General features: G+C 47.1%; 1 pseudogene across 1 annotated transcript; it reads right to left on the bottom strand.

The window, feature by feature from the left end:
- Positions 1 to 423: 423 nt before the first annotated feature.
- Positions 424 to 27,112, bottom strand: LOC311133478 (protein STPG4-like; annotated as a pseudogene). Its single transcript has 9 exons — positions 27,044 to 27,112; positions 25,448 to 25,513; positions 25,068 to 25,124; positions 22,870 to 23,135; positions 22,664 to 22,727; positions 21,655 to 21,700; positions 19,761 to 19,865; positions 19,527 to 19,569; positions 424 to 569 (listed from the first exon to the last, which is right to left on the bottom strand). The product of its transcript is annotated as a protein STPG4-like (transcript).
- Positions 27,113 to 27,349: the final 237 nt, after the last annotated feature.

The raw sequence follows: 27,349 nt of genomic DNA, 5'->3' as shown, positions 1-27,349 counted from the left end.
TTGAAGGTAGGCCTTGAAATACATCCACAGGTACACCTCCAATTGACTCAAATGATGTCGATTAGCCTATCAGAAGCTTCTAAAATCATGAATTTTCCAAGCTGTTTAAAGGCACAGTCAACTTAGTGTATGTAAACTTCTGACTCACTGGAATTGTGATACCGTGATTTATAAGTGAAATAATCAGTTTGTAAACAATTGTTGGAAAAATGACTTGTGTCATGCTCAAAGTAGATGTCCTAACCGACTTGCCAAAACTATAGTTTGTTAACAAGAAATTTGTGGAGTGGTTGAAAAACGAGTTTTAATGACTCCAACCTAAGTGTATGTAAATTTCCGACTTCAACTGTATGTGTGTTGTAGACTTGTGCCCTATATATCCCAGGATAGACTTAATTGTCTCTTAATATTGTACGTTGCTCTTTATTCTCCCCTATGTATAGGTGGATCCCAGTGTCTGTGTCTGCTGTGTGGCAGCATCATGGTGATGTGAGGTGGACCTGGCAGGGTTCTCTTGTTACCCTCCGAGGTGGCTGGGCTGCCAGGTCCCAGGTCACTCATGCTGAGCACTGTGGGGCTGAGAGAGGGGTCAGGTGTCTGGGCCCAGTTACACCCCTATGACAGCCTGCCTGCACCCCCCCCCCCCCCACACACACACACACACTGACACACAGTGTGATCGATGTGGTTGTTGTGTCTCAGTGGGGAACAACTGGACTGACTGGGGGGGGGGGACATAATAGTGCCCAAAGTAGTGTTGCACGGTATACCGCTACCACGGTAACAAACCGTTATGATACTTGTGATACCAACATTTTAGAAAACTGTACTATCGTTTCATATAAAGCTTGCCAAGAGTTTTGGCCCCATAGAAATTGAATTACTAGAACAGGTAAAGACCCCCAGAACTCTGCAATTTGACTGTACCCTCAAGGGTACTCAATGTGGCTGCGGGTTCAACCTTCATGGAACGAACCCGTTCTAGTCATTCTATTTCTTTTTTTCTTTTTTTTCTTTTTTTTACCTTTATTTAACCAGGTAAGCCAGTTGAGAACAAGTTGTCATTTACAACTGCGACCTGGCCAAGATAAAGCAAAGCAGTGCGATAAAAACAACAGCACAGAGTTACATATGGGGTAAAACAAACATAAAGTCAAAAATACAACAGAAAATATATATAAAGTGTGTTCAAATGTAACAAGTTATGGAGGTAAGGCAATAAATAGGCCATAGTGCAAAATAATTACAATTAGTATTAACACTGGAATGATAGATGTGCAAGAGATGATGTGCAAATAGAGATACTGGGGTGCAAATGAGCAAAATAAATAACAATATGGGGATGAGGTAGTTGGGTGGGCTAATTTCAGATGGGCTGTGTACAGGTGCTATGATTAGCCCTGTACAGTACTGTATGTGAGGTGGTATTCAGGACAAAAAAGGAGCAACCATATGAGACTGCCAAACTCCAGGGGGTTATTGTAGGGCAGAGGGAAGTTAATAGAGTGGATGCTAACAATAGATTATGTGTGGCAACCAGAATTTCAGAACAAGGTGATAACTTCAGGCCAGGAGGGCAATTATGGCAGGTCATTGGTGTGGGTTTTCACATAAACCTACATGGTTATATCCCTTTAACGATCAGCAAAGGAACCGGCGACCTAACAATGTTGACACATAAAAGCGGCAGCCATTGAAGAGGCAGATTTCCAATTGTAACTCATTCTCCTTGATAATGTTTATGAGGTTAGCCAGTTAGTGTAAATGAGTTACAGCAGTAGAGCTATCACCAACCTTGCCCCCGGTTTGTATTTCACCAATCCGACTCACCTGATCGCCCTCAAACAGCCGTGGTCCTCGTCCATGTGCCAAACATCATGCCAGCACCCTTACAGGATAAACAATTACCCCTTGTTTCACTAACAGCAGCCTATTCAACCTTATTAAACTTTTATATGTCATTTAATAGAGCTGTAATGTCGGCCTATCACAGCTGTTAATGACATGGAAAAAAGATACCTGGTCACCCGCCTTGGTGTCATGCTGCCTTCTGAATTCTTTAGCCAGCTGTCAACACAGTGGTGTCGGTGGCGATGGGAGTGGATATGACCCTGCCGGAGAGGACATAAGTGAACAGCACTCCAAAGTTAAAGCAAAGTTAAACTAAGCAAACTCAACCTGCTTTTCTGTTAAAATCAAAAATTCTAATCAGGTCCCTACACAGGCTCAGAAGGATCCTGTAAGGGCGGGACATTTTCTGGTGACCGTAGTCCTTGCAGTACCGTCTGCCGTCTTAGAGTCCCCAAAATTGTCCGGCTGCAGATACAATGATGTCCAACTTCTTGGACACTTGTGCAGTACAATTAATAACTGTGGCTATAAATGCTACAAAATCCACCTTCTTCACAATGAGTGTATCCAGATCACTTGATTGACTGAAAACATTTGTAGCGGGTTGCGGTGCATCCACCGCCATATCTTATTCAGCACTGTGGCCTCTTGCCCTTCGACTCACTTCACCGCCTCCAAATAGGAGATCTGCTGTACAGCCCTGATCCTTGACACCTCGACCTCTTTCACCCTAAAAAAGCAAGTTTAGGCCGGGCAGCCATCTTGGTTCAATGCATTGTCAATAAACAAAGGTTGTTTTTGCTCGTTTGGCGTTGTGCAGTCATCAACATCCACTATCATGGCTTGGTCCCTCCCAATATTCTCCTGAATTCATTTAGCCATTCCGGAAATCAAAAGGTCACGGAAATGCAAAAGGTAATGTTTAAGTTGCCTGTTCTGCCTAGTTGGCCTTCTAATGAAAGTGAGTGACTTAATCCTGCAATAAACCTTGGCTGCAGTTGACCCAACTGTCACCATCCTGAAAAGGATTTTACATGGAGTTTAGAAGGAGGTGATCAATTAAACAAGCTTATCTCTTTCCCTTTGCTTTTCGATATCACAAAATGTCACGCAATTAATAGACAATAGAACCAAATGGTCTTATAATAACATGTAGGCCAGTAGCCTCAGTGCGTGCTTTGCCTTTTTTAAGAGTAATTTATTCTGCTTTTTTGGAGAGAAGGTATATCCTGGGTCAATCAGATGTTATGCTTTTCTCACTAGCCACATGTATATGTGGTTCTAGCATGCATCCTTCGTCCTGATCTTGTCCACATTCTAATTGTGCCCACATTTTTAGACAGGTGTAGACAATCAAAAGACACATTGTGATCTGACTGTGATAAGATTGTCAGTGTTGATGTGGATGCGGTTGAGGAGTCAAACGCAGGACGCATAGGCTGAGTCAAACAAGACTTTACTAACTGTATAAACAAAACAAAATGAAGGACCTCAAAACAAGGAGGCGAGCGACAACGCAACACAGTGCGTCACAATAAACTAAGTCCAGAGTACTGCACAGGTGACACCAACGGACAGGCAGAAAATAACACACAAACTAACGAAAACAACACAGGAAACTTATAGGGCACATAATCAGACCCAAACGGACACAGGTGTAACAGACAGACCCAACCAAACGAACATCGAAACATTCAACGGTGGCAGCTAGTACTCCGGGGACGACGAACGCCGAAGCCTGCCCGAGCAAGGAGGAGGAGCAGTCTCGGCAGAATTCGTGACAGTACCCCCCCCTTGACGCGCGGCTCCAGCCGTGCGCCGACCCCGGCCTCGGGGACGACCAGGAGGACGCGGAGCCGGGCGCGTGGGATGACCACAGTGGAACTCAGTCAGGAGGGATGGATCTAGGATATCCCTCCTAGGCACCCAGCACAGTTCCTCCGGGCCATACCCCTCCCACTCCACGAGATACTGGAGACCCCCCATCCGACGTCTCGAGTCCAAGATGGTCCTGACCGTGTACGCCGGAGCTCCCTCGATGTCCAGTGGTGGCGGAGGGGTCTCTCCTATCTCACCTTCCTGGAGTGGACCAGCTACCACCGGCCTGAGAAGAGACACATGGAACGAGGGGTTAATATTCTTATAATCAATAGGCAGTTGTAACCTGTAACACACCTCGTTCAATCTCCTCAGGACTTTAAAAGGCCCCACAAACCGCCGACCCAGCTTCCGGCAGGGCAGGCGGAGGGGCAGGTTTCGAGTCGAGAGCCAGACTCGATCTCCCGGTGCGTACACCGGTCCCTCACTGCGGTGGCGATCGGCGCTCGCCTTCTGTCGACGGATGGCCCGCTGCAGATGGACATGTGCAGCGTTCCACGTCTCCTCCGAGCGCCGAATCCACTCATCCACCGCAGGAGCCTCGATCTGGCTCTGGTGCCATGGTGCCAGAACCGGCTGATACCCTAACACACACTGGAAAGGGGTTAGATTGGTGGAGGAGTGGCGGAGAGAGTTCTGTGCCATCTCTGCCCAGGGGATATACCTTGACCACTCCTCCGGCCGGCCCTGGCAATAGGACCTCAGAAACCTACCCACATCCTGGTTGACTCGTTCTACCTGCCCATTGCTCTCTGGGTGGTAACCCGAGGTAAGGCTCACCGAGACCCCCAAGCGTTCCATGAACGCCCCCCAGACTCTGGAGGTGTACTGGGGACCTCGGTCAGACACTATATCCTCGGGAACCCCATAGTGCCGGAAGACGTGGGTAAATAGGGCCTCAGCGGTCTGTAGGGCAGTAGGGAGACCCGGCATTGGGAGGAGACGACAGGCCTTGGAAAACCGATCCACAACGACCAAAATGGTGGTATTCCCCTGGGAGGGGTGAAGGTCGGTCACAAAATCCACCGAGAGGTGGGATCATGGTCGTTGTGGAACGGGCAGGGGATGTAACTTCCCCCTGGGCAGGTGTCTAGGCGCCTTACACTGGGCGCACACCGAGCAGGAGGAGACGTAAACCCTCACATCCCTAGCTAACGTTGGCCACCAGTATTTCACGCTAAGGCAGTGCACTGTCCGGCCAATACCTGGATGTCCAGAGGAGGGTGATGTATGAGCCCAATAAATAAGGCGATCACGAACCTCGAGCGGAACGTACGTCCGCCCCACAGGACACTCTGGGGGAGTAGGGTCGGTACGTAACGCCCGCTCGATCTCCGCATCGACCTCCCACACCACCGGAGCCACCAGACAAGACTCCGGCAGTATGGGAGTAGGCTCAATGGACCTCTCCTCTGTGTCATACCGCCGGGACAGGGCGTCTGCCTTACCGTTCTGGGACCCTGGGATGTACGTGATCTTAAAAACAAACCGGGTCAGGAACATGTTCCACCTAGCCTGACGAGGGTTTCATCTCCTAGTTGCCCGGATGTACTCCAGGTTACGGTGGTCAGTCAGAATCAGAAAGGGTGTTGAGCCCCCTCAAGCCAATGCCTCCACACCTTTAGGGCCTGAACCACGGCTAACAGCTCCCTGTCCCCTACGTCATAATTACGCTCCGCCGGGCTGAGCTTCTTAGAATAGAACGCACAGGGGCGGAGTTTAGGTGGCGTGCCGGACCGTTGCGACAGAACTGCCCCAATACCGGCCTCTGACGCGTCTACCTCAACTTGGAATGGATGCGCCAGCACCGGAGCCGAAGTGAACAGGTTCTTCAGTTTAACAAATGCCCTGTCCGCTTCAGCTGACCACTGCAAACGCACCGGGCCCCCCTTCAGCAGGGACGTAATGGGAGCTGCCACCTGTCCAAAGCCCCGGATAAACCTCCGGTAGTAATTAGCAAAACCCAAAAACTGCTGCACCTCTTTTACAGTGGTTGGAGTTTGCCAATTACGCACGGCAGACACACGGTCAACCTCTATCTTCACACCAGACGCGGACAATCGATAACCCAAAAAGGAGATGGACTCCTGGAAAAACAAGCATTTCTCTGCCTTGACATACAAGTCATGCTCCAACAGCCTCCTCAACACTCGGCGCACCAGGGCTACATGCTCGGCTCGTGTAGAAGAGTACACTAGGATGTCGTCGATGTACACTACCACACCCTGCCCATGCATGTCCCGGAAAATCTCGTCCACAAAGGATTGGACGACTGAAGGAGCATTCATTAACCCGTATGGCATGACGAGATACTCGTAATGACCCGAGGTGGTGCTAAATGCTGTTTTCCATTCATCTCCCTCCCTAATGCGCACCAGATTGTACGCGCTCCTGAGATCCAACTTTGTGAAGAACCGCGCTCCGCGTAATGATTCAGTCATAGTCGCAATCAGAGGAAGAGGATAACTGTACTTAACCGTGATCTGATTGAGACTACGGTAATCAATACACGGGCGCAAACCCCCGTCCTTCTTCTTCACAAAGAAGAAACTCGAGGAAACCGGGGAAGTGGAGGACCGTATGTATCCCTGTTCCAAGGACTCGGCTATGTAAGTCTCCATAGCCGCTGTCTCCTCTTGAGACAGGGGATACACACGACTCCGCGGAAGTGCCGCTCCTGTTTGGAGATCTATCGCACAATCCCCCTGTCTATGAGGTGGCAACCGTGTTGCCCTAGTCTTGCTGAACACAAGTGCTAAATCCTCATATTCAGGGGGAATGCGCATTGCGGGCACTTGGTTCAGACTCTCCACCGAGGTTGCCCCTACGGAAACACCTAGACATCTCCCTACACACTGGGCAGACCACTCCATAAGAGCCCTCTGTTGCCACACAATGGTAGGATCATGGGCGCTTAACCAGGGAAGCCCCAGCACCACGGGATACGCAGGAGAGTCGATCAGATAAAACTGAATGATCTCCTCATGACCCCCTTGCGTAGTCATCTTAAGTGGTGCTGTGACTTCTCTAATCAATCCCGACCCCAGCGGCCGGCTGTCTAGGGCATGAACAGGGAAGGGGGCTTCCACCGGCCGAAGGGGAATTCCTAACCTAGAACAAAATTCACGATCAACAAAATTCCCAGCTGCGCCTGAATCTACTAGCGCCTTATGCTGGGAATGAGGTGCCACCTGTGGAAATCTCACAGGTATACACAGGTGACCAACAGAGAGCTCTGGGTAAGTGGGGCGCCTACTCACCTGAAATGACTCCCCAGTGCGTGACCTGTTGTCCCCTCTCCCAGGAGACCCTCCCCAGCACCTAGCCGCAGTGTGCCCTCCACGGCCACAGTTGGTGCAGGGGACGGCCCCCCTCGGGTTCTCTCTCCTCCTCTCCCTAGCGCCAGCACCCCCAAGCTCCATGGGAATCGGCTCGGAGGTGCTGGAGGATGGAATGGACGACCCCCATTCGGGACGTCCGCGGGTAGCCAGCAGGGTGTCGAGACGGATGGAAATGTCCACCAACTGGTCGAAGGATAGGTTGGTGTCCCTGCAGGCCAGCTCACGACGAACGTCCTCTCGTAGGTTGCATCGATAGTGGTCGATGAGGGCCCTCTCATTCCACCCCGCATCCGCCGCTAGAGTCCGGAACTCCAGGGCGAACTCCTGTGCACTCCTCTTCCCCTGTCAGAGGTGGAACAGACGCTCCCCCGCCGCCTTCCCCTCAGGTGGATGATCAAACACTGCCCTGAAGCGGCGGGAGAACTCCGCGTAGGTGATGGTGGCGGCGTCTATTCCCCTCCATTCGGCGTTGGCCCACTCCAACGCCTTGCCGGAGAGACGGGAGATGAGGGCGGAGACGCTCTCGTATCCCGAGGGCGCCGGGTGTATGGTGGCCAGGTAGAGTTCCACCTGCAGGAGGAACCCCTGACACCCGGCTGCGGTACCATCATATGCCCTCGGGAGCGAGAGCCGAATGCCACTGGGTTCCGGTGCTGGGAGAGGAGGACTGGCCGATGGTGATGGTAAGGTGTGCGAAGGTGTGGGCACCTCTCCGGTGACCAAACGGCGCAGAGTGTTGGACACCTCGTTCATGGCGGCCCCAAGTTGCCGGATCATGGTGTCTTGATCGCTGAACCGTTCCTCCAGCGACTTGGGTGCCGCCGCTGCTCCTGCTGACTCCATAGCGGGTGTGTTATTCTGTCAGTGTTGATGTGGATGCGGTTGAGGAGTCAGACGCAGGACGCATAGGCTGAGTCAAACAAGACTTTACTAACTGTATAAACAATACAAAATAAAGGACCTCAAAACAAGGAGGCGAGCGACAACGCAACACAGTGCTTCACAATAAACTAAGTCCAGAGTACTGCACAGGTGACACCAACGGACAGGCGGAAAAGAACACACAAACTAACGAAAACAACACAGGAAACTTATAGGGCACATAATCAGACCCAAACGGACACAGGTGTAACAGACAGACCCAACCAAACGAACATCGAAACATTCAACGGTGGCAGCTAGTACTCCGGGAATGACGAACGCCGAAGGCTGCCCGAGCAAGGAGGAGGAGCAGTCTCGGCAGAATTCGTGACAAAGATCTTCCTGATCACTTCAAGTGGTAGTCATTAACCCATTGTGTCTGGATATCTTACAAGTGTAGACGGATCTGGACAGTGAAATAATTTAAATCATCATTATATTGCCTTCTGAAATCATAGACATGTGGCACCATTGACTTATGGCATCAATGTTTTTAAAAATAAATAATTAAATATTATTTTGAAAGAATATCTGTCAAATAATGTGCATACAGGGAGGGACCAGGAAATCTGGCCACAATGCAGACACAGTGGACAGATAGGAGACCCACGTTAACGCCATTGTAGTGCAGCCCAGCTGAAGAAGTTCCTCTGTGTTGTCTTAGGAAGTCAGCATTTATTTGTATTTATTTTTGCAATTTTACCCCCTTTTTCTCCACTATTTCGTGATATTACGATCTTGTCTCATCGCTGCAACTCCCCAACATGCTTGGGAGAGGCGAAGGTCGAGTCATGCGTCCTCCGAAACATGACCCGCCAAACCGCGCTCCATAACACCCGCTCGCTTAACCCGGAAGCCAGCCGTACCAATGTGTCGGAGGAAACACTGTTCAACTGACGACCGAAGTCAGCCTGCAGGCACCTGGCCCGCCACAAGGAGTTGCTAGAGTGTGATGAGCCAAGTAAAGCTCCCCTGGCCAAACCCTCCCCTAACCCAGATGACACTGGGCCAATTGTGCGCCGCCCTATGCGACTCCCAGTCCCAGCCGGTTGAGACACAGTCTGAGATCGAACCCCAGGCTGTAGTGACGCCGCAACACTGCGATGCAGTGCCTTAGACCGCTGCGCCACTTGGGAGGCCGTGGAAGTTAGCATTCTTATCTCTACAACCCCAATTGTCTCACTTCTGAGAAGCAGAGGTTACATCATGTAGGTCTGATATCTTACAGTAATACTATTGATCAACAACTCCATTTTTGAATCCAAACAACTCAGATGCTTATAAAAGGGTCTTAGATTCATTGCTCTTTCTCTTATTTGTTACTGACTTGCTGTAGTGAGATACCTACACTCTTTCTCTCCCTCTCCCATGAGCTATGGTCCATGGCACAAGCCATGGTTTCTTTGTCTCTCTCTCAATAATGCCTTGTAATGCTTGTTAATGCTTTGTAACTTAAGGTTATGCCTTGTATAATGTTATCATTCATTTTACGAAGTAATTAAATACACTTGTATTTAGAGTTCCATTCTCAGACATTTCGTCATTGCCTATTAATTTAACTCAACTATAGTCTCTTGCATATTGCTATTTATCTTATGGAGTCAGATAAACATTTGAATTGGCTAATTGCTTAGTCTTATTATGAGTATCGCATGTGAAGTATTTACAGTGCCTTGCAAAAGTATTAATCCCCCTTGGCGTTTTTCCTATTTTGTTGGATTACAACCTGTAATTTAAATTGATTTTTATTTGGATTTCATGTAATGGACATACACAAAATAGTCCAAATTCGTGAAGTGAAAAAAATAACTTGTTTCAAAAAATTCCAAAAAAAAATAACGGAAAAGTGGTGCGTACATACACTTGAAGTCGGAAGTTTACATACACCTAGGTTGGAGTCATTAAAACTAATTTTTCAACCACTCCACAAATTTCTTGTTAACAAACTATAGTTTTGGCAAGTCGGTTAGGACATCTACTTTGTGCATGACACAAGTAATTTTTCCAACAATTGTTTACAGACAGATGTATTCACCTCAAGTTTTCATACACTAAGTTGATGGTGCCTTTAAACAGCTCGGGAAATTCCAGAAAATGATGTCATGGCGTTAGAAGCTTCTAATAGGCTAATTGACATCATTTGAGTCAATTGGAGGTGTACCTGTGGATGTATTTCAAGGCCTACCTTCAAACTCAGTGCCTCTTTGCTTGACATCATGGGAAAATCAAAGGAAATCAGCCAAGACCTCAGAAAAAAAATTGTAGACCTCCACAAGTCTGGTTCATCCTTGGGAGCAATTTCCAAACGCCTGAAGGTACCACGTTCATCTGTACAAACAATAGTATGCAAGTATAAACACCATGGGACCATGCAGCCGTCATACCGCTCAGCAAGGAAGAAGCCACTGCTCCAAAACCACCATAAAAAAGACAGACTACGGTTTGCAACTGCACATGGGGACAAAGATCGTACTTTTTGGAGAAATGTCCTCTGGTCTGATGAAACAAAAATAGAACTGTTTGCCCACAATGACCATCGTTATGTTTGGAGGAAAAAGGAGGTTGCTTGCAAGCCGAAGAACACCATCCCAACCGTGAAGCGCGGGGGTGGCAGCATCATGCTGTGGGGGTGCTTTGCTGCAGGAGGGACTGGTGCACTTCACAAAATAGATGGCATCATGAGGAAGGAAAATGATGTGGATATATTGAAGCAACATCTCAAAACATCAGTCAGGAAGTTAAAGCTTTGTCGCAAATGGGTCTTCCAAATGGACAATGACCTCAAGCATACTTCCAAAGACAACAAAGTCAAGGTATTGGAGTGGCCATCACAAAGCCCTGTCCTCAATCCTATAGAAAATGTGTGGGCAGAACTGAAAAAGTGTGTGCGAGCAAGGAGGCCTACAAACCTGACTCAGTTACACCAGCTCTGTCAGGAGGAATGGGCCAAAATTCACCCAACTTATTGTGGGAAGCTTGTGGAAGGCTACCCGAAACGTTTGACCCAAGTTAAACAATTTAAAGGCAATGCTACCAAATACTAATTGAGTGTATGTAAACTTCTGACCCACTGGGAATGTGATGAAAGAAATAAAAGCTGAAATAAATAATTATCTCTACTATTATTCTGACATTTCACATTCTTAAAATAAAGTGGTGATCCTAACTGACCTAAGACAGGGAATTTCTACTAGGATTAAATGTCAAGAATTATGAAAAACTGAGTTTAAATGTATTTGGCTAAGGTATATGTAAACTTCCGACTTCAACTGTATGTATTCACCCCCTTTGCTATGAAGCCCCTAAATAAGATCTGGTGCAACCAATTACCTTCAGAAGTCACATAATTAGTTAAATAAAGTCCACCTGTGTGCAATCTAAGTGTCACATGATCTGTCACATGATCTCAGTGTATATATACACCTGTTCTGAAAGGCCCCAGTGTCTGCAACACCACTAAGCAAGGGGCACCACCAAGCAAGCGGCACCATGAAGACCAAGGAGCTTTCCAAACAGGTCAGGGACAAAGTTGTGGAGAAGTACAGATCAGGCTTGGGTTATAAAACAATATCCGAAACTTTGAACATCCCACAGAGCACCATTAAATCCATTATTAAAAATGGAAAGAATATGGCACCACAACAAACCGGCCGCCCAGCAAAACTCACGGACCAGGCAAGAAGGGCATTAATCAGAGAGGCAACAAAGAGACCAACGATAACCCTGAAGGAGCTGCAAAGCTCCACATCGGAGATTGGAGTATCTGTCCATAGGACCACTTTAAGCTGTACACTCCACAGAGCTGGGCTTTATGGAAGAGTGGCCAGAAAAAAGCCATTGCTTTAAAAAAAAAAAAGCAAACACATTTGGTGTTTGCTAAAAGGCATGTGGGAGACTCCCCAAACATATGGAATAAGGTACTCTGGTCAGATTAGACTCAAAGTGAGCCTTTTGGCCATCAAGGAAAACGCTATGTCTGGTGCAAACCCAAAACCTCTCATCACCACGAGAACACCATCCCCACAGTGAAGCAGGGGGGTGAATAGTTACGCACTCTCAAGTTTTCTGTTTTTTTTGTCTTATTTGTTGTTTGTTTCACCCCAAAAAATATTTTGCATCTTCAAAGTGGTAGGCATGTTGTGTAATTCAAATGATACAAACCCCCCAAAAATCCATTTTAATTCCAGGTTGTAAGGCAACAAAATAGGAAAAATGCCAAGGGGGGTGAATACTTTCGCAAGCCACTGTATAATATCATATATATTGTATATACACATGTCAAATATTACTGCCCACTACACCATGTGTAGACACATGTTCGAAAGTGTGGGCACAATCAGAATGTGGACAAGATCAGGACACAGGACACATGTTAGAACCAGGTATAAACGGGTCTAGATAGAAAGAGACAAGGAGAGAGAGGGAGAGAGTCAGTCAGAGACAGTCTTTCATTGATGCAGGACATAAGAGAAGGGCTGTACTAAATTGTCACTATGGGGCATATGTTACAGATCAGAGTGTTGTTATGGTGACCACTGACCATGAAGGATTATAAGATAAGATCTAGCCTACTTTATTGTCAGAGAACGGAATGTGTCTTTATGCTCACACCCCAACCCCCAGACACACACACACCCCAAGGGACTGGAAGCAATTGGTCAGCCACAGTGCAGCGCCCCTGAGCAATTGTAGGGGGTTAGGTGCCTTGCTCAAGGGCACAACAGCAGGCAATGGTATCTAGGATAATGCCAGGAACCCTCCGGTGGCCAGCTCACTCTGCACCAGATTTTCTTATCTAAACACGCAACCCTCCGGTTGCTTGCCCGCTTCTCTAACCACTAGGTTACAAGTGGCTATAGTGCCCCTGACCACAGCCTAGACCCTAGAGCAATGATGCATCCACCACAAATACCCAGATACCACATAGTACTTATGGTACCAGGCTTGTAGCGCATGCTAATAGGCATGTCTTTCAGTCATCCTCCAAGTGTGCTCCTTAGTCTCCTAAATAATGACAACGGAAATAAGAGCCCAGCTCTTGAACCACTTGAGCCACTTGTATGTGTCGCTAGCTGAAGTCAAGTAAGTGAAGTGTTGGGGGGTTTAAACTGATGTGCTGAGATAATGACATTAGGGATATATTTGCGATTGTTGTGAGAATACAGACATTGTGAACTGACATCAATACAGTGAAATGGAACTAGTGAGATGCATAGAGTGATGTCTCAAAATATGTCCTCCCTGTTTTTTTCTCTCATAGCTGCACAGAGGAGAGTATTTTCTCTCTGTTTATTCCCACAATCAAGACTATAATGAGAATGTGGTTTCAGCCAATCAGCATCCAGGACCGAAACTATCTGTTGTATAAACCCCCACAACTACTTGGCCTACTCTCCACAGGTCTGATTCCCATCAAGGCTATGGTCTATGCCAGTGTAACCTGTCCTATGTGGTTGTTTTGCTCATTGACAGTAAGAATAGCCCTTTTATTGTCTGACACTGGCTGCTCCTCTAATGTTGAATGTGCAGCAAGCCACACTAAGCTACTGTATGTGATGACTGAACTGCATTCCCCCCCCCCACTCACGAGTACATAGCAGAACAGATAGTGTGGAAGCAAAACAGCCTGCATGACAGGCTGCCAGCAGAGAGAGAGCGAGAGAGCGAGTGGGGTATGCAGAAGGACTTAGGTCTGGATTAAATCCGTAGCGCCGAAGATCAACGTTGTAGCGCAGTTGAAATGTAAACATAATTTTCGATTGAGCCGACATATGCAGCGTTTACCGTGAATGCAGTCTCCGCGAACGCGATCACGCTATAACGCTGATTTTCGGCTCTATGGATTGAATCCAGCTGGGGCCGGCATTATGGCCGGGCCTTAGGGGGCCCGCCCTACCGTACCTCCTTGCCCATACAAATAAAATACTTAAATATTGCTAATTTATTTGACCGAGACGCGTGCAGACAGAAAGACGCATCAATCTCAGATAAAGCATCTGAGCAAGTGAAACAGTACACCTCTGTCAGTATGTGTAGCCCATGTAACTAATGCTGTCTGGCCAAAAAAAAGTTTGGCATGTCATACTCTTTTTGGCCAGACTGCATTACATTTACATTTACATTTACGTCATTTAGCAGACGCTCTTATCCAGAGCGACTTACATTATCTTTTTATTTTTCATACTGGCCCCCCGTGGGAATCGAACCCACAACCCTGGCGTTGCAAACGCCATGCTCTACATCCCTGCCGGCCATTCCCTCCCCTACCCTGGACGACGCTGGGCCAATTGTGCGCCGCCCCATGGGTCTCCCGGTCGCGGCCGGCTACGACAGAGCCTGGATTCGAACCAGGATCTCTAGTGGCACAGCTAGCACTGCGATGCAGTGCCTTAGACCACTGCGCCACTCGGGAGATTTACGTCATTTAGCAGAAGCTCTTACAAATAGGTGCATTCACCTTATAGCCAGTGGGATAACCACTTTACAATTATTATTATTTATTTATTATTATTATTTTTATTTTTATTTATTTGGGGGGGGGGGGGGGGGGTTGGGGTAAGGGGGGGGTAGAATGATTACTTTATCCTATCCCAGGTATTCCTTACAGAGGTGGGGTTTCAAATGTCTCCGGAAGGTGGTGAGTGACTCCGCTGTCCTGGCGTCGTGAGGGAGCTTGTTCCACCATTGGGGTGCCAGAGCAGCGAACAGTTTTGACTGGGCTGAGCGGGAACTATGCTTCCGCAGAGGTAGGGGAGCCAGCAGGCCAGAGGTGGATGAACGCAATGCCCTCGTTTGGGTGTAGGGACTGATCAGAGCCTGAAGGTACAGAGGTGCCGTTCCCCTCACAGCTCCGTAGGCAAGCACCATGGTCTTGTAGCAGATGCGAGCTTCAACTGGAAGCCAGTGGAGTGTGCGGAGGAGCGGGGTGACGTGAGAGAACTTGGGAAGGTTGAACACCAGACGGGCTGCGGCATTCTGGATGAGTTGTAGGGGTTTAATGGCACAGGCAGGGAGCCCAGCCAACAGCGAGTTGCAGTAATCCAGACGGGAGATGACAAGTGCCTGGATTAGGACCTGTGCCGCTTCCTGTGTAAGGCAGGGTCGTACTCTCCGAATGTTGTAGAGCATGAACCTACAGGATCGGGTCACCGCCTTGATGTTAGTGGAGAACGACAGGGTGTTGTCCAGGGTCACGCCAAGGCTCTTCGCACTCTGGGAGGAGGACACAACGGAGTTGTCAACCGTGATGGCGAGATCATGGAACAGGCAGTCCTTCCCCGGGAGGAAGAGCAGCTCCGTCTTGCCAAGGTTCAGCTTGAGGTGGTGATCCGTCATCCATACTGATATGTCTGCCAGACATGCAGAGATGTGATTCGCCACCTGGTTATCAGAAGGGGGAAAGGAGAAGATTAGTTGTGTGTCGTCAGCGTAGCAATGATAGGAGAGGCCATGTGAGGATATGACAGAGCCAAGTGACTTGGTGTATAGCGAGAATAGGAGAGGGCCTAGAACTGAGCCCTGGGGGACACCAGTGGTGAGAGCACGTGGTGCGGAGACAGCTTCTCGCCACGCCACTTGGTAGGAGCGACCGGTCAGGTAGGACGCAATCCAAGAGTGAGCCGCGCCGGAGATGCCCAGCTCGGAGAGGGTGGAGAGGAGGATCTGATGGTTCACAGTATTAAAGGCAGCAGACAGGTCTAGAAGGACAAGAGCAGAGGAGAGAGAGTTAGCTTTAGCAGTGCGGAGAGCCTCCGTGACACAGAGAAGAGCAGTCTCAGTTGAATGACCAGTCTTGAAACCTGACTGGTTTGGATCAAGAAGGTCATTCTGAGAGAGATAGCAAGAGAGTTGGCTAAAGACGGCACGCTCAATAGTTTTGGAGAGAAAAGAGAGAAGGGATACTGGTCTGTAGTTGTTGACATCAGAGGGATCGAGTGTTGGTTTTTTGAGAAGGGGTGCAACTCTCGCTCTCTTGAAGACGGAAGGGACATAGCCAGCGGTCAAGGATGAGTTGATCAGCGAGGTGAGGTAAGGGAGAAGGTCACCGGAGATGGTCTGGAGAAGAGAGGAGGGGATAGGGTCAAGCGGGCAGGTTGTTGGGCGGCCTGCCGTCACAAGTCGCAAGATTTTATCTGGAGAGAGAGGGGAGAAAGAAGTCAAAGTATTGGGTAGGGCAGTGTGAGCAGGACCAGCAGTGTCATTTGACTTAACAAATGAGGATCGGATGTCGTCAACCTTCTTTTCAAAATGGTTGACGAAGTCATCCACAGAGAGGGAGGATGGGGGGGGGGGGGATTCAGCAGGGAGGAGAATGTGGCAAAGAGCTTCCTAGGGTTAGAGGCAGATGCTTGGAATTTAGAGTGGTAGAAAGTGGCCTTAGCAGCAGAAACAGATGAAGAAAATGTAGAGAGGAGGGAGTGAAAAAATGCCAGGTCCGCAGGGAGTCTAGTTTTCTTCCATTTCCGCTCAGCTGCCCGGAGCTCTGTTCTGTGAGCTCGCAATGAGTCATCAAGCCACGGAGCTGGAGGGGTGGACCGAGCCGGCCGGAAGGATAGGGGACATAGAGAGTCAAAGGATGCAGAAAGGGAGGAGAGGAGGGTTGAGGAGGCAGAATCAGGAGATTGGAGGGAGAAGGTTTGAGCAGAGGGAAGAGATGATAGGATGGAAGAGGAGAGAGTAGCGGGAGAGCGAGAGCGAAGGTTGCGACGGCGCATTACCATCTGTGTAGGGGCAGAGTGAGTAGTGTTGGAGGAGAGGGAGAGAGAAAAGGATACAAAGTAGTGGTCGGAGACTTGGAGGGGAGTTGCAGTGAGATTAGTAGAACAACAGCATCTAGTAAAGATGAGGTCAAGCGTATTGCCTGCCTTGTGAGTAGGGGGGGACGGTGAGAGGGTGAGGTCAAAAGAGGAGAGGAGTGGAACGAAGGAGGCAGAGAGAAATGAGTCAAATGTAGACGTAGGGAGGTTGAAATCCCCCAGAACTGTGAGGGGTGAGCCATCCTCAGGAAAGGAACTTATCAAGGCGTCAAGCTCATTGATGAACTCTCCAAGGGAACCTGGAGGGCGATAGATGACAAGGATATTAAGCTTAAATGGGCTAGTGACTGTGACAGCATGGAATTCAAATGAGGAGATAGACAGATGGGTCAGGGGAAAAATTGAGAATGTCCACTTGGGAGAGATGAGGATTCCTGTGCCACCACCCCGCTGACCAGATGCTCTCGGGGTATGCGAGAACACATGGTCAGACGAGGAGAGAGCAGCAGGAGTAGCAGTGTTTTCAGTGGTAATCCATGTTTCCGTCAGCGCCAAGAAGTCGAGGGACTGGAGGGTAGCATAGGCTGAGATGAACTCTGCCTTGTTGGCAGCAGAACGGCAGTTCCAGAGGCTGCCTGAGACCTGGAACTCCACGTGGGAGGTGCGTGCAGGGACCACCAGGTTAGAGAGGCAGCAGCCACGCGGTGTGAGGCGTTTGTGTAGCCTGTGCGGAGAGGAGAGAACAGGGATAGGCAGAGGCATAGTTGACAGGCTGCAGCAGATGGCTACAATAATGCAGAGGAGATCGGAATGAAATGAACTAAACATCTGGGAAAGGAGAGAGCGGGGCCTCCCTTACCACAACCCCCAAATATAACTCTCCCAACTTCCACCTCAGAAACTATAATTGTTGTAAACTACAGCGGTTCAATGTTTTCTAGGAATAGACTAACTTAGTTTATTCAGCTAGCTAACTAGGTGCAGTATTATTCCGTGAAAATCGTCCGGGCACCTCGTCATAAGACGCCACAGCCAGCTAGCATGCCGGCCACAACAAACCACCAGTGTATCAACACGCAAGCAGATCGTTCGTGTCCGTGTCTAACGTTGTGGGTTAGTCCCGACAGCTTGAGCGAGTCCGTCGTCAACTTATTCAGCCAGTTAGTTAGCTAGAATAGTTAGCAAACTAGCTAGCCATTGCTTTCAGACAAAGAAGAACCCCTCCTTTCACGGCACGAACACACAGAGAGAGCCAAACTAACGTTAACTAGTCACCCATGTCCCGAATTCCTTGAACGACTCGGGCTATCAATATGTAAAAAAAAAAAACACAAATGTAGGTTATGACTTACCCCTAGCAGCTACTGTTAGCTAGCCAAGTGCAAAGCTAGCCACTGAATTGACTCAGCCAGTTCGCGTCTGTTCGCTCGGTCGTTCCAGCTATTGTTTACTAGTAGCTATCCAGGTAGCAACAAGCTAGCTAAATTTCAAATACAGTAGCCACTTGCTACCTAATGTTAACGGTTCAGACAATGAGGTTAGAAAACAGCTGAATGGTAGGCAATTATTGTATGTAATTATTGTAGGCAGCCAGCTGGCGTAATTACAGGCACTCTCAGGCGTGAAACAACTATACCGTTGCTAATAGCTACTCGCCAGCTAGTCCAGGTGGTGGGTTAGCTAGCTAGCTTCGTGCTACACCCAGCACAGCCGAATACAATACTAACCTACAATAATTACATACAACCACCCACGATAACTACCTACAATACCTAACTACAATCTAAATACATAGTTTAAGCCTTACTCGACAAAGCCCAAGCTATGTATAAAGCCAAGCTTACCCGACGCCAAGCTTACCCATCAGATAGATGGGCTACATATAGTATGATAGAGGGGCGATGTGTCGCTCGCTCAGAAGTTTTCTCAGGTTAGATAGTCTCGGCCATTTGCTAAAGGCGTCCACATACATAGGTTTGGTTTGCTCCTAGCAGGACTTGGCTAGACAAAGCGAACGTCTGTGCTCGCATACTCTCTAAAGACATTTACTTGAAAAACGAGAAAAAAGTGCAATATTACTGTTGTTTGTCCCTCTTGAGCCACTGTAGCAACAACAGAGCCAGAAACACTTCCTCAAAATCTATCATTAATTTTCACGTTTCTGCCGAGGTCTCAGTAGCGCAATTTTACATCTAACTAAGATGTTTGGTCCAGTATTTCTCAAGTGAAAAAATGTGCATGAAAACTAGTCATCTCTCGTTGAATGACAACAAACACTTAATGTTCCCACTCCTCCTAGGAGTACTACTGTTTACCAATCATCAAAGAAGGGGTGTAGACATCGGCTACCAACTTCGCATACGGTAAGCTTTAGTGAATAAAAGTTGGTAGGTGCACAGTGCACTGTTCGGATACTGGAAGTAATTTGGACAAAAGCGCGATAGTAACCTACTTTTTAAAGTGATTTGTTTGACAATCAGATGAAAACACCATGACTGGTAATATTCATGCCACATTAAAAGGTAATACATTTTGACAATTAAATTACATGTCTTTACTATAAAACCCATAGAAAAAATGTAGGAGGTCCCGTGAAGAAAATATGCCCCCCTATGGAAATCAAACGCCCGTCCAACTGATTCGTTCTTGCACCGGCCCTGAATCCAGCCCTTAGTCAACCAGCATTGCAATGCAGATTAATATAATTAGGTTTCCCTGGTTAGTGTCTCTAAAATTGATTTAGGCAAAACAAAAGTATTTAATAATGGTATGAGGTCACCCATCTGCCAGGAAGGCTCATAGGTCCCTGGTTCTGCAGTCCTCTGTCAAACAAGACACACACACTCACTAGAACACAGCTAGCTAGATCTTTACTGATCATGACTGTGGGAGAGAGAATAGCTCACAACATACCAGCTGCAAAAATTACGGTTTCTGTTTAGATTTTTATAAGGGGCTCAATTAACCATCCAAAATGACATGAAGTGTGTGTGTGTGTGCGTGTGTCACCCACCGAGCGTACACTGTGAAGACGGGGCACAGTGGATCTGAAACAGCACGTGACTCCTTTAGTTGGGCCGGTCCTCATATTGTAGTGTTCAGGAGCAGGGCCCTCCCTCTGAACACAAACAATAACCATTTGATTCATTACTTACAGTAGGCTAACTCACACACAAAGGCAAATAAACCTGCTCAGAGGGACCAAGGTTGAATAGTTGCCTTGAAGATTATTTACTGCCATGAATCAGGTTTATACAACCGTTCAATGCCAAAACATGGTGAAGTTGGATCATTGAGGCAGTTCCAATTGTATGGCTATTTATACTTAAACCACAGCATATACAGTATATTAATTACATGAGGTTCAAAACATTTATTTCAATGGCTTCCAGCTATCCTTTTCCCTGCCCAAACATACTGTTGGCCATAAGCAGAAAATAGCCCACAGCCTCTCCTACCTTTCCTGTTCCTGGACATTTGTATGTCTTTGACCAAGCTGAGCCAGTAATCCATCCATCCCTAGCCCTCCTGATATGGTGATTCATAGTACAAAGAACAAGAGAAGAAAATAAAAGGAGCTTCTAGGAGGAGCCTTTCTCTGTCCCCGAGCTGGGAGGTTCAGACTAGCTAGCTATAGCTATCATTACGTGCCATTTGATTCCGCTGGGCAAATTCACTTCATATCCCCCACCTGCCCGTCAGCTCGCAGGGGAGCTGATCCGCGGTGGAGGTGTTAATGCAGGTGTATTTCACAGGAGATTTTAGAAAGGACACGGGGGACCGAAGCACTCTCGCCTCCCCGTGATGAGCTGTCCTGATGAGCTGTCCTGCTGATCTGCCGCTGTGTAAGGTGCCTGGCCTACTTTTTTGCTGCTGTTAGAGCGAGTGCCACATTCTCCCAGCGTGGCACAGATAACTGGCCCATGCCGCAAATGTCTGCTGAACCTTTGACCTTTCATTAATCACGGGTGTGCTGCAGCGAAGTTCCTCGCCACCTCTATTTCCATGGATACACCACGTGTACAAAGTGCAGATCCCCCAAGCTGTTATCCTCAACCACAAAACTTCAGAGGCCATGGCCAAACAATAAAGATTTTATTTGGATAATCCCAGCTAGGCTATCGAGTTAATGTCATTAAAATACAATAGATTGGAAATAAAGGCTCCAAAATTGTTTGGTTCTGAGTGCACAAACACAAAACAAATCTGGGGCACATTTTGGTCAGTACGAAGAAGAAACGAAGAAATGAAGTCAAATCAGAATAAAAAAACTATCCCCCTCTGTAGGGTTTGCAACACCGTAAGCCCTGGGGATATTTCTCTGGGAATATGTGAAAATCTATTTCACATTCTTAGCCTGCAGAGGAATCCAAGAGAAATCCTCAGTTGACTATTTGAATGAGTTTGATAGGGACTCTGGCTGAATATTCTCAGTGTAAAACATTAAGACTTGTGTGACCCTTGACCCACTGATATATGGCGAACCTGCTTCAATTCATCAACTAGACAGCTGTCTGAATGGCTGTGGCCACAAATACAATCGCCACGGGATTTGTTGAGCTCTTTAACCTTTGACAATAAACTTGGACTAGCCCTGACACACCACTAACAGTGAAAAAAGCTCCCTACTACATAATAATGACACCCTTGAGATTTCTTAACACATTTCGTTCTCTGTCAACATGAGACAGCTGCCAACACTACTCAAATATCTATCAAGTACGGATGCACTTGCTGCAGCACACACAGTGCAACCGAACTTGAATCATCAATCAACACAGTGCCGTAATATGAATCAAATGCGGTCAGAGAACAGACTCTGTTATGGGTGTCATAACCAAACCGACTGAAACACGTAGGAAATGTGTAAGGGCTTTAGTCATAGCCAGTGAAGACTAGATACTCACAGGCAGAAAGTTGGCACTCTGCACTGCCGAACGAAACATCACGTGTCTGCAAGGAGAGGAGTGGTGAGAGAGGAGATTAGGTGCTGTAGAGAAGAGGGCATAGATCAGTGGAGGCTGGTGGGAGAAGCTATAGGAGGACGGGCTCATTGTAATGGCTTGAATGGAATAAATGGAATGGTATCAAACACATCACACATGAAACCACGTTTGACTCTGTTCCATGTATTCCATTCCAGCCATTACAATGAGCCCGTCCTCCTATAGCTCCTCCCACCAGCCTCCACTGGCATAAATAGAGGCCAGACCTAGGGGCCAGGGTTCTGGTCTGGAAGCACGCTTTTGACTGCACCTACAGTATTGCTTCGGTACTGCAGTTTAACTGAATCACGGCCGAGAAAGACAATTCCCATTGATGGCCCCATAGAGAACTCAAATTTGAACATTCCTAATAAGACACTTTATTCATCACCTTTGTACACAAAACATCCAAAATTATTGTCGCCAAAGCCCAAAAAAAATCCATCACTCACAGCCGAAGATATTAACATTTTATATTCATGCTCTGAGTTCATGACACCAGCTAGCTAGGGGAAGTGACAGTTGGCTTGTTTAGCTGTCCAGGTGCTCTGACAGAGTTCACACAATAGTTTTGTCTGTCCAGTGTACACTGAGCGTTAATGCGCAGGTGTAGTAATCCCAGCAAGAAAGACGGCAGCAACCACGAAATGGCGTATGCGAACGTGAGTAGATTATGTTTAAAACAAAGGTCGGCCATCTTGGAGGCAGTCTCTAGTTCTTATTATACCTCAGTGGGCCAGACCTGTTGTGTGGTGCTGGAATGGAGAGGTCAGGTTGTTGTTTGTACATGTTTTGAAGAGATGAAAGCTCACAGGAAAAAGATATCAAGGGATGATTCAAATATCAAGGAGATGAATCAGAGGCAGTCTGCTTGCAGTGATTCAGATTTAACAGTGTAAAAATTATAATGATAGATTACGCAAGTGTTTAGTTGCAGCGTATCTTTGGAACTGGTTTCTCGGTCACATTGTAGTGGCATGGTGAAAGGTCAATTCCTTGGACAAAGATGGACAATATAAACTCTCAGGTTATAATGTCAAATAAAACGGTGTTATTAGAAGATCAATTACTGCTGATAACACCCCCTTCTCCTCACCTCCCTATCTCCTCTCCCCCCACGACCCCTCCCTTTGTCACCCTCCTCTTGACATCCTCTCCCCACCTTGTCGCGGATGCCCAGGGTGTAGTTGTTTGGCCAGGGGCAGTTCTTAAAGGAGTAGGAGGCCTGGCGTTGGAGGGCCTCCTGGGTGGAGTCAGGCTCCCAGTAGCAGCAGGTCCCCCTTATGCATCTGAATCTGGGCGTCTCTCCCCGTACCCTTAAAGCCATACATCCTACAGACCGGGTTCAGGCCAGCCTCCTCAATGAAGTCCCGGATGTGGTAACTCCCAGGAATGGGCGTCTCCTGGGGGAATGACAATGAAAGGAAAAGGAGATATACAAATGAACTGTCTCTTGTTGTCAAATTGACTGGGGCCAGCAAATATATTATTGTCAAATTGACTGGTCCGTTGTTGAATTGACAACAAGAGATTTGCTGGCCCCAGTCAATTTGACAACAAGAGATGGTCCGTCCTTTGTTCACCAATTTGAAGGTTGCACCATTAGAATGCAATTTTGTGTGGGCCCCAATAATGTTTTTGGGGAAAGAATATTGTGAAACACTATCATTCCACTATTACTGTAGATATACAGTATTAAGGACATTTTCTGAAATTACAATGCAAAAATATTACAGATAGCTCCTTTAATATTACATAATTTCTACACAATTCCATCATCCTAATAGTAGAACTGTGTGAAGATGCGTGACTGAAACCAACTGTAGTTGTTTTCCCCTCACTGAAAACATCTACTTTCTTTAGCCAACTCTCTTGCTATCTCTCTCAGAATGACCTTCTTGATCCAAACCAGTCAGGTTTCAAGACTGGTCATTCAACTGAGACTGCTCTTCTCTGTGTCACAGAGGCTCTCCGCACTGCTAAAGCTAACTCTCTCTCCTCTGCTCTTGTCCTTCTAGACCTGTCTGCTGCCTTTGATACTGTGAACCATCAGATCCTCCTCTCCACCCTCTCCGAGCTGGGCATCTCCGGCGCGGCTCACTCTTGGATTGCGTCCTACCTGACCGGTCGCTCCTACCAAGTGGCGTGGCGAGAAGCTGTCTCCGCACCGCGTGCTCTCACCACTGGTGTCCCCCAGGGCTCAGTTCTAGGCCCTCTCCTATTCTCGCTATACACCAAGTCACTTGGCTCTGTCATATCCTCACATGGCCTCTCCTATCATTGCTACGCTGACGACACACAACTAATCTTCTCCTTTCCCCCTTCTGATAACCAGGTGGCGAATCGCATCTCTGCATGTCTGGCAGACATATCAGTATGGATGACGGATCACCACCTCAAGCTGAACCTCGGCAAGACTGCCCGTTCCATGATCTCGCCATCACGGTTGACAACTCCGTTGTGTCCTCCTCCCAGAGTGCGAAGAGCCTTGGCGTGACCCTGGACAACACCCTGTCGTTCTCCGCTAACATCAAGGCGGTGACCCGATCCTGTAGGTTCATGCTCTACAACATTCGGAGAGTACGACCCTGCCTTACACAGGAAGCGGCACAGGTTCTAATCCAGGCACTTGTCATCTCCCGTCTGGATTACTGCAACTCGCTGTTGGCTGGGCTCCCTGCCTGTGCCATTAAACCCCTACAACTCATCCAGAATGCCGCAGCCCGTCTGGTGTTCAACCTTCCCAAGTTCTCTCACGTCACCCCGCTCCTCCGCACACTCCACTGGCTTCCAGTTGAAGCTCGCATCTGCTACAAGACCATGGTGCTTGCCTACGGAGCTGTGAGGGGAACGGCACCTCCGTACCTTCAGGCTCTGATCAGTCCCTACACCCAAACGAGGGCACTGCGTTCATCCACCTCTGGCCTGCTGGCTTCCCTACCTCTGCGGAAGCATAGTTCCCGCTCAGCCCAGTCAAAACTGTTCGCTGCTCTGGCACCCCAATGGTGGAACAAGCTCCCTCACGAAGCCAGGAAAGCGGAGTCACTCACCACCTTCCGGAGACATTTGAAACCCCACCTCTTTAAGGAATACCTGGGATAGGATAAAGTAATCCTTCTACCCCCCCCCCCCCCCCTTTACTCCAACCCACCCCCCCACAAAAAAAAAAGATAAAAAAAGAAACAAAAAAGACAAATAAATTCACAAAAAAATAAAAATAAAAATAAAAGTATTTACTTGTAAAGTGGTTATCCCACTGGCTATAAGGTGAATGCACCTATTTGTAAGTCGCTCTGGATAAGAGCGTCTGCTAAATGACGTAAATGTAAATGTAAATGTAAAGTACCCATCCACCAGCCGCCTCTGTCACACTGGTCCCCTTTCTCATTGCCCTGTAGCTGGAAGAAAGACCAAACAGAAGAACAGCTTGTTTATGGACTGTATTTTGAGGTCTATGTGACAAAATAATACAGACTTAATTTATTTCTGCATTTTAGTCACAAATACCTATAGCTAATGTATTTCTTTGCCAAGAGACTGAATCTAACTTCAGTGTATTAACAGACATAATATCGTATGACAACCAACTCCTCCTGAGGGCAAAGATGATCTCACTTCACAGCCTATTTCTGCTCTAAACAAACGTTTTATTTTTTATCACCCAATACAGTATCTATACAAAGATGGAAATAACACTGAATAGTCTCAAGCTTACCCTCTCCTCTGTCCTGCATGATGCATCATTGTGGGATATGTCACCAACTTTGGAAGTGTTTTTTTCCTATGGCCATTGTTTTCCCTGTGCTGTGTGTATGCACTTCACCGTCTGCTGTTTGTCCAACAGAGATCCAGTTCCAGCTTCTCCCTCTATCAGACTGTGACTCAACAGAGATCCAGTTACAGCTTCTCCCTCTATCAGACTGTGACTCAACAGAGATCCAGTTACAGCTTCTCCCTCTATCAGACTGTGACTCAACAGAGATCCAGTTACAGCTTCTCCCTCTATCAGACTGTGACTCAACAGAGATCCAGTTACAGCTTCTCCCTCTATCAGACTGTGACTGCTACTAGTAGCAGCTCCACCAACAATCCGTTTTTCAACAAGCTGACACTGTATGACCCAGCTAATGCTGTGTGACCCAGGTTGAAGTTTAGGATGTTATGACACAAATCAAAATTGCCATAGTCACTGTGACATTGGTTGCTTTGTGACGTCACACAGGCCTACTGCACGATCAGGTAATAATGTGTCCCAAATGTGTCATAACTGGTTTTCTAGTGGCATTATAGTGCGACAATCATCTTTATAGGCTACTTTTTGGTATCTCTGTGGGACCAGGCGCAGAATATTCTACTTCTGCCCCATTGTTAGGCTACATGGAACATATGATATGGCATATTATATTATATTATGATTCCAAGGAACCAGGAATTCATGTTTAAACTTCTTGTCAAGGGAGTCTCATGTCATGTGACACTGAGGCTGTGTTTACACAGGCAGCCCAATTCTGATCTTTTTCCACTAATTGGTCTTTTGACTAATCAGATAAGCGTTTTTTTTCAAAAACTGGGCAAAAGATCAGAATTGGGCTGCGAGTCAGAGACACAAACACATGCTAAAAAAGCCACCCACACAATCCAATGTTTAATCTGTCCCCAAAATGAAATCTGTCACGAGAGACTGATGTTTAGTGAAGTATTATTCACATCCGTACATCAGCCCCTAATCCGCCCCCCCAAGAACACTTTAAAGACATGTAGGCCTCAGACAATTATTTAATGTAAGGGATACCCAATGTAATGAATGTAGAGAGCAAGTCTTATGCAAATCTGTAAAAGGTGTAAAAAGCAAACATCTCATTAAATTCTAACTGTGCGTAATGGTAGTCACTTTCTTTTGACACTGAGGAAATAGTTTGTGCTGCTGTTTTCACAGTATACTAGCCTCAAGGTGAGAGATCTGATGAGTAACACTTACAGGCGTCATAAATGTATTTTTGTGCACATGTAAAGTACACGTTGGCCATAAGGTTAATCAAAAGTATGTTACTGCAATCCTATTACCTTGCTGCCTTTCCAAGCCCACTACTCAGTGCTGTACAGTACTTCCTGAGTGACTACTAGTAGCTAGCATGTCACTATGCAGGGTGACAGGGATAGAGGCTCAGGAAGCATGGGTGAGTTATACAATAAAGAGCTTTATTTCATCTTCAAAATAACACTTAGCATATCTGGAAAAAAAAGTCAATTTAACCTAAAAACAATGGCCACAGTTCTATTTACATCCTTGGCGTTCTGACATTACAATTACCTGCAATTCAGGCAAACTCGTGCCAAATAAGATGAGACAGTCAGCTTCTGCCTGGTACTGAGCCAACATGGTCAGACAATGCATCTATTTAGCAAAGGGTCTGGACAAGAGTGTTAATCTAATGGAGTACTATTAAAAATAGAAGCCTTTGAACCCATTGTCCTTTTATTTAAATGACAATACAAATTTGATCAGAGCTGAATGTTATGAGGCATTGGCTGATGCCCATTTTCACTTCAGGGAATTTACATGGTTACTTTAGTAAATATCTTTCATGTCTGTTTCTATGCAAAAGGAACATCTTTC

This window comes from Coregonus lavaretus (assembly GCF_964263955.1).
Source record: "Coregonus lavaretus genome assembly, chromosome: 1".
NCBI classification, from domain to species: domain Eukaryota; kingdom Metazoa; phylum Chordata; class Actinopteri; order Salmoniformes; family Salmonidae; genus Coregonus; species Coregonus lavaretus.
Note: the sequence above shows the minus strand (reverse complement) of the source record. Positions and strands in the feature narration are given on the sequence as shown.